The 10,785-nt window shown below is 46.7% G+C and overlaps 1 long non-coding RNA gene across 1 annotated transcript; it reads right to left on the minus strand.

Moving 5' to 3' along the window:
• Positions 1 to 1,332: 1,332 nt before the first annotated feature.
• Positions 1,333 to 9,522, minus strand: LOC144712954 (uncharacterized). The gene is made up of 3 exons (XR_013583912.1): positions 8,499 to 9,522; positions 1,679 to 1,768; positions 1,333 to 1,600 (listed from the first exon to the last, which is right to left on the minus strand). It is a non-coding gene; the product is annotated as an uncharacterized LOC144712954 (long non-coding RNA).
• Between the last annotated feature and the right edge of the window lie 1,263 nt (positions 9,523 to 10,785).

Below are 10,785 nucleotides of genomic sequence, written 5' to 3' on the forward strand. Positions count from 1 at the left end.
TATATAAATTTAGTGATTACGTCTGAAAAAGCCCCTGAATAACGACATATACACACACATTTTCAAGCTTATCACTAATCACAAATTTAACATGATTTTTATTCATTCAAGAACTTTTCTCCCATTAATATGGATCATTCTAAAAAACCCTCAAATGCATGAAAAGGGAGAAACTGACATACTTCTAACGGGGGTCAGAATGTCCCTTTATATTTTTTGTCACCCATCTTAATGGACATGTAGCTTCTCATAAAATCTGAGTGTACGTTGATCCCCAACATTCATGAAATCTGGAGTTTGCTCCACCAACCACAAAGTTTGGTTTGAGCGGTATGTTCATTACTTTTATGGTTATATATGTGCCCTAAAGTTTGCTTCACCAAACTCCAATGTTCCTTTACTATGGCCCCATGTCATACACTAGTTCCTAGTCCCTCATCCCAAATAGGTGGGCCTAGAGTTTGCTTCACCAAACTTCAAGGTTCCTTTACCATGGCCCCATGTCATACACTAGGTCCTAGTCCCTCATCCAAATAGGTGGGCCTAGAGTTTGTTTCACCAACCCAAATAAAAGGAATTGAGATCCTACCACAATAACAAAAAAGGACCACTTATGAGTTTTGAACCTTCACGCTACAACTCAGAGTCTGATTTAAAGAGTATTTTTTTGGCTTCTAATTTACATGTAGATTATAGTGACCATACCCTAACATATGATCATCAAAATAATCACAAATTTGTAGCGTATACACTTCACAAAGTAGACCTCAAGATCCAATATTAGTAGGCATTTAGACTTAGGAGAAACTACACTAGATTCATATATGTTCTTTTAAGTTTAACGCACCATATATCATAGCATATGATAATTTTTAAAAATTTAAATTAATGCAAAAGATTTATTCACATCAAAACATGTAAAAAAAACTATTGAATATTATGTGGCTGCAAGCCAATCACAACACCGTGTTCATTATTATTTCCGATTGATTTTATAATGAAGTCCTTGAATATGTGTAATTACCTAGTGAATGATAATGAGATCATAATGCATTGATCACTAGTCTTTAAACATCGGTTATAGATATTCATACTCAATAGATAATCAAGAGGGATATTGAATTATCGGGATAGAATAACACTCTCTGATCCTACTTATAAGATAAGTATGACTGATCTTATAGTCATTAGTGTGTAGACATGGTTTTTCTCTTCGGTTCTTTTGAAACGAACAAAAAATTTGCACAAAAGAACTGCACAGAGGACCTTAATCTTTGTTCTGTTCTTTTTTAGTGCAAAATTTGGAACAGCTTTTCGCACAATTAGAACAATTCAAACAGAATTCGCACAATTCAAACAAAATTGTCACAATTTGTATAATTTGCACAAACTGCTACAAATTTGCACAAATTACAGCGACGGTAATGAATCGGTAGAAAAGAATAAGAAATAAAGAGTAATCTATTTTTAATTTTGAAAAATAAATTAAATAAGATTCATATCTTACTGTGATTCTTGAAGGAATTTGGTCTGATGATTCTTGAAAAATGAAGAGAGGAAATCGCCGAGCCGCTGAGGGAGAGAGGAAATTTCCAAGGAACTGAGGAAGAGAGGAAATTGCTGAGCCACCAAGGGAGAGAGGAAATTGCCAAGGAAACTGGGATAGAGAGGAAATCACCGAGGACGGAGGAACTGAGGAAGAGAAGAAACTATCGAGCCGTCGAGGGAGAGAGCAAATCGCCGCGTCGCCGAGGGAGAGAAGAAATTGCTGAGGCCACCGAGTAAACAATTTAATAAGCTTTTAAAGAATAAACATTTATATAATAATAAACATATGTTTATCATTATATGATAATTTTTAAAAATTATCATATGACGTATCATGAAAGTGCCACCGGGCGTGTCGATCAGTGACCTTCTTCTGGTCATGCAAGTGCTAGAGGGACTATGGTCCGAGTAGAGCACAAATTCGTTTGGAAGAAGATAATGGCGCCAGTGTCAAAGCGACTGGGCTAAGGCATAAAATTCCCGATCGTAGTTATCATAATGACGTTTCATTTTGTTCAATTTTTTGCTGAAGTACTCAATCCAATGTCCGTCCTGGCTAAGAACGCCACCGATACCTACGCCTGAAGCATCGCAAGCAACTTCAAACACCTTGTTGAAGTCACGCAGTCATAAGATGGAAGCGTGGGTCATGCGGCGCTTGATCATTTCGAAGGCCTTGTCGGCCGCCTTCGTCCATTCGAACTTATCGTCTGATAAGGTCAGTGATAGGGGCGGTGATGCCGCTAATCCCTGGGACAAAACGTTGGCATAAAGTCGCTAAGCCCATGAAACTGCGCACGTCATGAACGTCCTTGGGCTTGGGCCATGTTGTTATGGCCTCGATCTTGGCCGGATCTGCAGAAACTCTGTGAGCTGATATGAGGAAGCCAAGGAAGGAAACCTTCGGCCATGAGGAAACTACATTTCTCCGAGTGGGCATAGAGCTTCTCTTTCTGAAGCGCGGTACACACCTCGTGGAGGTGTCAAAGGTGGTCCTCACGGGTCCCACTAAAAATCAATATATCATCAAAATATACGCCTACAAACCTATCAATGAACGGACGTAAGATCTCGTTCATCAAACATTGGAACCTACTCGGGGCGTTGGAGAGCCCAAAAGGCATAACATTCCACCTGAAAAGGCCATCTTTGACCTTGAAGGCCGTCTTCCATTCGTCTCCTGGTCGAATGCGGACTTGGTGATATCCACTACGTAAATCGATTTTCGAAAAGATGGTCACTCTGGCCATCTGATCGAATAAATCCTGCACTCGAGGAATTGGAAAATGGTACTTTACTGTCATCTTGTTGATGGCGCGGGAATTGCTACACATACGCCAAGTCCCGTCCTTCTTAGGCGCAAGTAGTGTGGGAACGGTGCACGGACTGAGGCTTTCACATATGAGACCTTTAGCCAGGAGTTCCTTTACCTGGTGATACAATCCCTCGTATTTTACCGTATCCATCCGATAATGCGCCAAGTTCGGGAGTGGAGCTCCACGAATGAGATCGATAGCATGTTGTATGCTACACATAGGTGGGAGCTCGTCAGGGAGTTCTTTGGGAAAAAACATCCCCGTAGTCGTCCATGAGCTCAGTTAGCTCAAGCGCGTCAGGTACGTCAAGCGTACGTGATGGATCCTCCGAAGGAACATCTCGTGCGAGAGCAAAACATACGGGTAAGTCTTCTCGTTCCTGTTCAAGCTCTCGTCGGAATATACACCCGTTGGTGATCAACGGTTGGCGCTAGCTGAGTAGGTGCGTGTACTGTTGGGTACCATAATAGTCTACGTCCACCATACATAAATGCACATGTGTTCGCTTGTCCCGATAGTTGGACATCGTTGTCGAACAACCAGGGACGTCCGAATATGATACTGCCGATCTTCATAGGCAGGACGTCAGATAGCACCCTTTCGTCATAGGTGCTCATCTTCAATGGCACATAGCACTGCGGTCGTACCGGAAGGGTTGAAGCATCAATCCATGATACGCTATAAGGAGTAGGGTGTGGTGTCAAAGTAAGGCCTAGCTTGGTCGTGGTATCTTCGGAAACTGCATTGATGCAGCTCCCACTATCTATAATCAACTTGCATGGGCATCCATTGATCCGTACGTAGATGTAAAAGATTGACGTGCGCTGCACAAGTTCCCCAGGATTGGGTGCTGATTGTGTACACAAAAGCGGTAAGATGACCGCCAGAGTCGGGGTCCGAGTCTGGGATACTCGTTGTGTTGGTGCGGACATCGACGGAGTCCTAGCTGGTGGTGCGGCCAGTTCGACTGGAGTAGCCCTTGGTGAACTAGAGACGTCACGACGTGTAGTGTTATGCTGAATTCCAAAGTTGACTACCGGGGAAACGGGCATTGAAATTGCGGGAGTAATCTGGATATGCCCTAATGGTTCCTCATAGGCCTCGTCTTCGGGGCACTCGTCTGGATAGACATCTACCTCTATGTCATCCTCAAGTGGTGGGTCGATAGGGTTCCCACTGACGTCCATAAAAAGTAGGGATGGACAATCAGTCCGTCGATGCCCAAATCCTTTGCACTTGAAGCATTGTAATTGCTCGCGGTTCGCTGTCGGAGCATGAGCAGTCGAGACGACGGACGATGCAGCTGGGACTGCAATAACCGTCGTCGGTGGAGGAGCAGTGCTCCTAGCGAGAGGGGGAGCTCCTCTTGGTAATCCGGTAGTCGAGGTGGACCTCGCAGTCTGAGCTATGGCGGTGGACGGAGCGCGAGTACAATGAGTCGTCACCGTGGATGTAGCGTCGATGGAGAACTCGCTGCTCTTCACTATACTATACGCCTGATCTACTCATGTTGGGTTCTGTTCCAACACCTTAGCTCCTAGCTTGGGACGTAGTCCGTGCACAAAGAGCGCAATTTGAACATGTGGGCTATCAACGAAGCGACAGTGCATACGGTACTCCTCGAAGTCCTCGATGTAGTCACTAACCTTTTGCCTGCCATGCTTGAGATCCATCCACTTGAGAAGGAGACATGTCATATAAAGCTTAGGGACATACTTATCCTTAAGCTTTCTTGACATGACTTCCCAAGTGATAGGTGGATCTCCTCGTCATCTCGCGACATCCTTCTCATTCTTCCAGAATATCTTGGCCTGGCCTCTAAGTTTGGCCTCGACATATGCGACGCAAAGGTCTTCATCCATATCATACCACTGGAAGTAACTCTCTAGATTGGACTCCCAGTCTGTATAATCCTTTGGATTTCGCGTGCCCTCATAGACGGGAACTTTGATTCGGACACTCTTCTGAATCATGGCTCAGTGGGCCTCCCGTCTATGATATCTAACATCATCGTCATGATGACGATGGGCTGGCTGATGTCGTCGGACGTCCTGTGGTCTGTACCGATCTAAGGGTTCTGGGGCAGGGGCCGAGGCATGATAGGCCGGACGATAATCCTGCAGTGCAGGAGGTCTCGATGGTGCGTCGACTGTCCCTAGGGCCAGTGGCGCCTGCTGCGTATATTGGCCAAGGTGTGGGAGGGCCATGTACGATACGTAGGCTGCGGGAGTAACCAACGGTGCAGCCGGTGGTGCCGAGGTAGCAAAGTGCTCCCGCAGCACATAGGTTGGCGACGGCGCATAGGTTGACACGGGCGCGTAGGTTTGCACCAGCATGTAGGTCGGTGCCGGCGCATAAATCAATGCTGGGGCATAAGTCGATGCCAGCGCGTGGGTCGGCGCCATGGCATAATTCGGCTATATCGTCATCGCAGGCACACTAGGTGCCTTGTAGTGACTGTGGGAGCCATACGTAGACGCATGGGTTGGCATGGATCCATAGAGTACGGGGTAATCATGGGACACTGGCGAGTAATATGGTTCCTCTTGTGCTGGAGGATGTCCATGCGTCAAGTACTGAGCCTGGGCCAGCTCGTATGGTGGGCCCTGATAATCCTGATCTTGTCCTTCAAGACGATATCCAGTCGCGGTGGATGCCTCTTGTCGGGGTGGGAATTGCCGCTCCAAATAGTTATGTGGTCTCTCTTGGTAGTAGTATCGGTCCTCGTTGCGTCGCGGAGGACGATATCGGTCGGTCAAAGGTTGTCATCGCTGCTACTGTCCCCGTGGAGTCTGTCGTGGCTGGTAGGGGCGCGTCGATGGCTCGTACGGTTGAGGTGGCACGTTGGAAGGCAGCTGGGACTCTGAGCTCTCTTGGGTCACTGGACGACATCGCCAGATTGTGATGGCAAGTAGTGAGGGTTCGGCTCTGGTGTTGGTGCCATGGGCACTGTCGTTTGCCCGAGGTCTCCAAACCGTGGTGGAGCCGTCGTCATTGGCGGCTTGCTGGTGTGAGTAGGGTGCCTAGGTGAAGACTCCCTGCAGGCACAAGTAGAGGACTCGGCCTCGATGACGTCCTGTGAAGCAGCTTGAGGAAGTGCTAAAATGGGGTCTTCCGTAAGAAGATTAGGGAATTCAGGATGGAACAATGGATCCTCGTCGTGTGATGCACCATCCATGGTGAACCATAGTTGGCCGCGTGTTTGAACCATTCTATGACCAGATATCTCGTTCTCTAGGGTTCCTATCTACGATGATGCAATGACGAGTAATATGCGATGTATGAATGCACGTGCAATGAATTTTGAGAAATGAATGCATGCAAGATGTACAAGAATGATATATACATATATATAGGATTGACGGTGCTAAGCATGGAGGTTAGCACGATCGACTCTGATACCAATTTGATGTAACATGACGATTGGAATTGATTCCTCGTGTTACGTCAAGATGATAAACACAAAATGCAATCTCAATGATGTGAAATTATTAAGAGGATTTTTTGTGAAAATAATAACGAGAAGTACGTCAATCGTTAGGTGACGCAAGTAGCAACTCAATTGGGAGACACGTGACGGGTCCTGTCATGATCACGCTCCCAATGATCTGTATAACCAATTCGAGGTAGGAAACGTTGCTGTCCGAGAACGTCCACATCGTCATCGACTAGGAACCAATCAAGTACCACAACGAAAATTAACTAACATGGAAGTTGGTGGCTACCCTAATGATGGGGGACCATCCAGCTGATGCCAAGATGGGACGACTCCAGCCACGCCGAGCTGCTCACGCCGATGCTCGCCACCCGGGGTTTAAGTACTCCGCGTAATCATCTTATCTTTTCTTTTATTTGTTTTGTCTTTGTTTTGTTTTCGTTCTTGGATTTTACGGACTGAGCCGGTGTTTTGGGCCTCGTCCGCATTATGTTTTCCTTTTATTGTAACCGTTAAAGAGAGGCCGAACCAAGTCTCACGACGGTTCGTCCTCTCCACGATCTCACTTGGCACCTATCCTCATTATATAAGGGGATAGCATGCCCAAGTGAAGGTTGAGTCATTTGTTGAAGAAAATTTCCAACTTTGTCTCCACCTCATCGTAGATAGGAGCTAGAGTGTAGAGAGGAGTGGCTAGCCTCGCCCATGTCAAGATCACTCCGTGGTTAGAGCCCGCTCCATCACGTCGAGATCACTCCATGATGATGTGTCTCAACGTCCCCGTCAAGATCACTCCGAGGACGCCTAAAGATTCAAGAAACCGTCATCTCTTGACGCCTGAAGACTCCTTTGTTGAGATTACTCCGAAGGTGTTCAAAGGTTCAAGACGCGCCACCATCATCCTCCATCACGGTCCCTTCACCGCTATCAAGAACCCTCCGATCAATCAAGAATTCGCCATCCCCCTGGATTCTAGAGTGGTTGTTCTCCAAGAATTCCTTTCTTGGAGGATTGCCCCCGTCTGGACCATCGCCACCATCGGCGATCGCCCTACACAGGCTGCGCATAGGCACCCCAGCCCGCGCGCTCAGCCCGCCGCCCCTGCCCGCCTCCACCCGGTCGTCTCCATCGCCCGCCCTGCCACATCCAGATCTGCCGCGTGCACCAGCCCGTCCCCGTCGTGCGTCGGCTCTCGACTACGCGCACACGGCCTCGCCCCCGCACGCCAGACATCGCCTGCACGCCCCGCCATCTGGGCGCTCGAGCGTCCTACCCGCCCGCCTACGGCCGCATGCGCCAATCACCGCCACGCGCGCGCCCCGGCCCCTACCGGTGCGCGTCAGCCCTGCCCGGGCTGTCTCCGCCCCAGCCACCCCTACCTGCGCACAGACCCCGCCGGTGCATCGAGCCCTGCCCGTGCCTGGCCCGCCTGCCCGCCCGCAGACGCACGCCAAGCCCCCGCCCGCAGACGCGTGCACAAGCCCCGCCCACGCACACCCCTGCCCTCCGGCACTCCCGGCGCTCGGCCCATGCCTCGGGTCCGCCCGTCTGATTGCTGCCCACGTTGATCCTGTCGCGCATGCCCTGCTCCACGACTTCCCCCCGCCAACGAATCAGCCTTTGTCAATTGGCCAGCTAGCATCTTCCCGCGCCGTGGGCTACCGACACTCAGGTACCTATTCGTCTCCTCTCCATAATTACCAGTATTATTACTTACTGCAGTGCCATCCTCCACTATCACTTCCTCTGTCGGTTTCATACGATCTCGTCTATAGGATAGCCACCTTTGTCGAGAGATAGGGCTTTCTTGCGGTAGAGGTTGGCCGTTGAACATCTTAGGGCCGTGAAACGCCCCTCATTCCTTAGACGTCGTAGTTGGTCCCAAGGGTCATTGGGATTCTAATCAGACCAATATCTCCTCTTAGTGGACGACGTTGATCATCATCCCTCTCTCGGAATCATCTTATTTGTTTCATTGTGGGAATTTCTCAACGTGCATTCATATCAACTTAATGACGAATCTAATCAACTATATCCTGTGACGTAATACGAGCCGCCCGATCCCGGCACGCCATCGTATTACATCACCTAAATTTCACATTCAACCCTCATCAGGCAGAGGAGCAAAATATATACCGACACTGAAAGAGGTAATCAACTACAATAAAAGGGAGGGAAATCGATAAAGAACAGTTGACCTCTGTTTCAATGTGGAGACTGGCAAAGAGAATCGTCGGCCAGAGGAGATAAGTTCTGACGGCTGAAGAATGAGCTCCAAACGGAATATTGCCACTATGCGTTGCAGCCTAGAATTGGCAAGCAAGGTGACGTTGACGTTGATTCAGCTGAAAGTGGTGGCAACTAGATATCTGACGACGGTACATGATTTCATCAACCGCGGGAGTTAGCACCAATGACAATCGAACTGACGATCGAAGTGGAAATGTTCCCAAAATCAATGAATCTGATGGGCGAGCTGGCATCAATGATTTTGTACCAAATTTTTGGGCATCGTCCGTCAACACGGGCAGTGACCGAGACAGAATGGAAGAACAAACCGACACCGGTCGTGCGAATTTCTCAACCGAAGTAGATGAAGTTGGAGAGAAGAGTGCGGCGGATTCAGTTCCTCAATGGATATAACGATCTATGTATCTCTAACCGACCACCCTTCATTGATCGTAACTTGAAGAATCGCCCAGGACGGTGATGAAGATGAAATTCAACTGCGAAATCAACAATAGGGTACCTCCTCTCTCTACGCGATCTTCTTCTTGAGGACAATAAAAAATTTCCCCTTCTTCTATGGCGAGTTTCTTCTTCTCCTTATGCCACAAGATAGAATGATGAACAAGAGAAAGAAAACAACTGCCAAACAATGAACGGGGGATTCTGTATTCTTCAACAATGACTCCTTCTGCTACGGTGATTCCAACGAATGCTGAATCAACAAAGCGGAGGAATGAGGCAAATGAACCACGCTACTCCACTGTTACAAACTCTGACGGCAGGTGGTCTGTTGATTCGACTTCAAGCCTTGTTTGCTTCTCAATCAACCATCGGAGGTACAACAAGGAGTAATGTAACTTCAACGCAAGTTTCCTCTCTTCTTTCTCGGAAACAAGATAGAACCATCAAACCATGAAATAACTGTTATTGATGAAAAAAAAACGAGATCTGGATTCTGAACAGTAATGACCTCCTCTCCACGTCCACTATTCCCCTTCTTATGATGGGGAAGTGGCAGTTGTGGAGCGGTGGGGTGGCCCTATTGGGCCCCCCTCTTAAGGGAGAGCCAATTGGGCTTCCCTTAAGAGGACTCTTTAGGAGAGGAGAAACCCATCAAGGTTTTCTTCCACTAAAGAGGACACTTGGTCAGAAATTAAATAAACAAAAAAATTCAGGAGGCCGGTACTCGCGCAAAAGGTGCCTCCCAACAATCCAACAATGATGAAAACAGAAAAAAACAGGAAATTACACACGGACATTTGACATGTAGCGAGACGACGACGCCGTTTCTCAACCCTGATAATGGAATTCTGGATTCTTCACGTCGGCACGAGTTCCGCAACGGGGCTGGCGACAGGTCGGGGTGCCGTCGACTGGATGGTCCTCCATCACATCCTGATTGAGTGTTCGATATAATATCATTTAGCGATTCATTAGGATCAATTCAGTGAACTCTTTCCACTAAAGAGCACCCAATATCGATCCTAATTATCTCCTCACTAATGGCTATGGGACCGACCATACTCATCATATGAGTGAGGCTAGATAGTGCTATTCTATTCAAATGCTTCGAAGTCCTTCTCAAGTAAACTTTGAATAGGAATATCTAGAACATATGCTTAAAGACTAGTGATCTCCATATTAAGATCTCATCATAATTCACTAAGTCTGATCATGTATTCATTGACTTCATTATATAAGAATCACACGTGCATTATAATGCGTATGATTTAGTTATGAACATGGAATGAGATATGAAATGTATGATTGGCTTGCCAGCCACATATATTTCCATCATAAGATACAAAGGAGCATGTCAACTATCTCATGGTAACTTGTCGACACACACACGCATATCACTAGAAGATACAAATTTGCTTTTCAAAATTTCCTATGTTTATACATAACTATCCTTTGTTCGCACCTTTTAACAAAAATCAAAATTAAAAATTATAGGCATCCTAAAGAGGGAGAATTAAACTATTTGAGAAAAATATTATCCGAAATAGAAAGAATGGCATGAATTTTTTTAAGTCTTACGTCTAATTTATCTCATTTTTGTGAGTTATCTATCAATGGATGTCCTAATTATATTCATATAAATACAATATTATCCTTAGATGTATATTCATTCCTATATTTTGATCTTTGTCCGTCCAAAAATCTGTACCTAGATTTATTAAGTTTTCTCTTTATGGTCCTAATCTAAGACAAATCCCAGAGAAGATGACCCTACCTAAACTAAACTATACCCAT

The sequence above is a fragment of the Wolffia australiana genome, chromosome 15, assembly GCF_029677425.1.
Source record: "Wolffia australiana isolate 7733 chromosome 15, ASM2967742v1".
NCBI lineage: Eukaryota > Viridiplantae > Streptophyta > Magnoliopsida > Alismatales > Araceae > Wolffia > Wolffia australiana.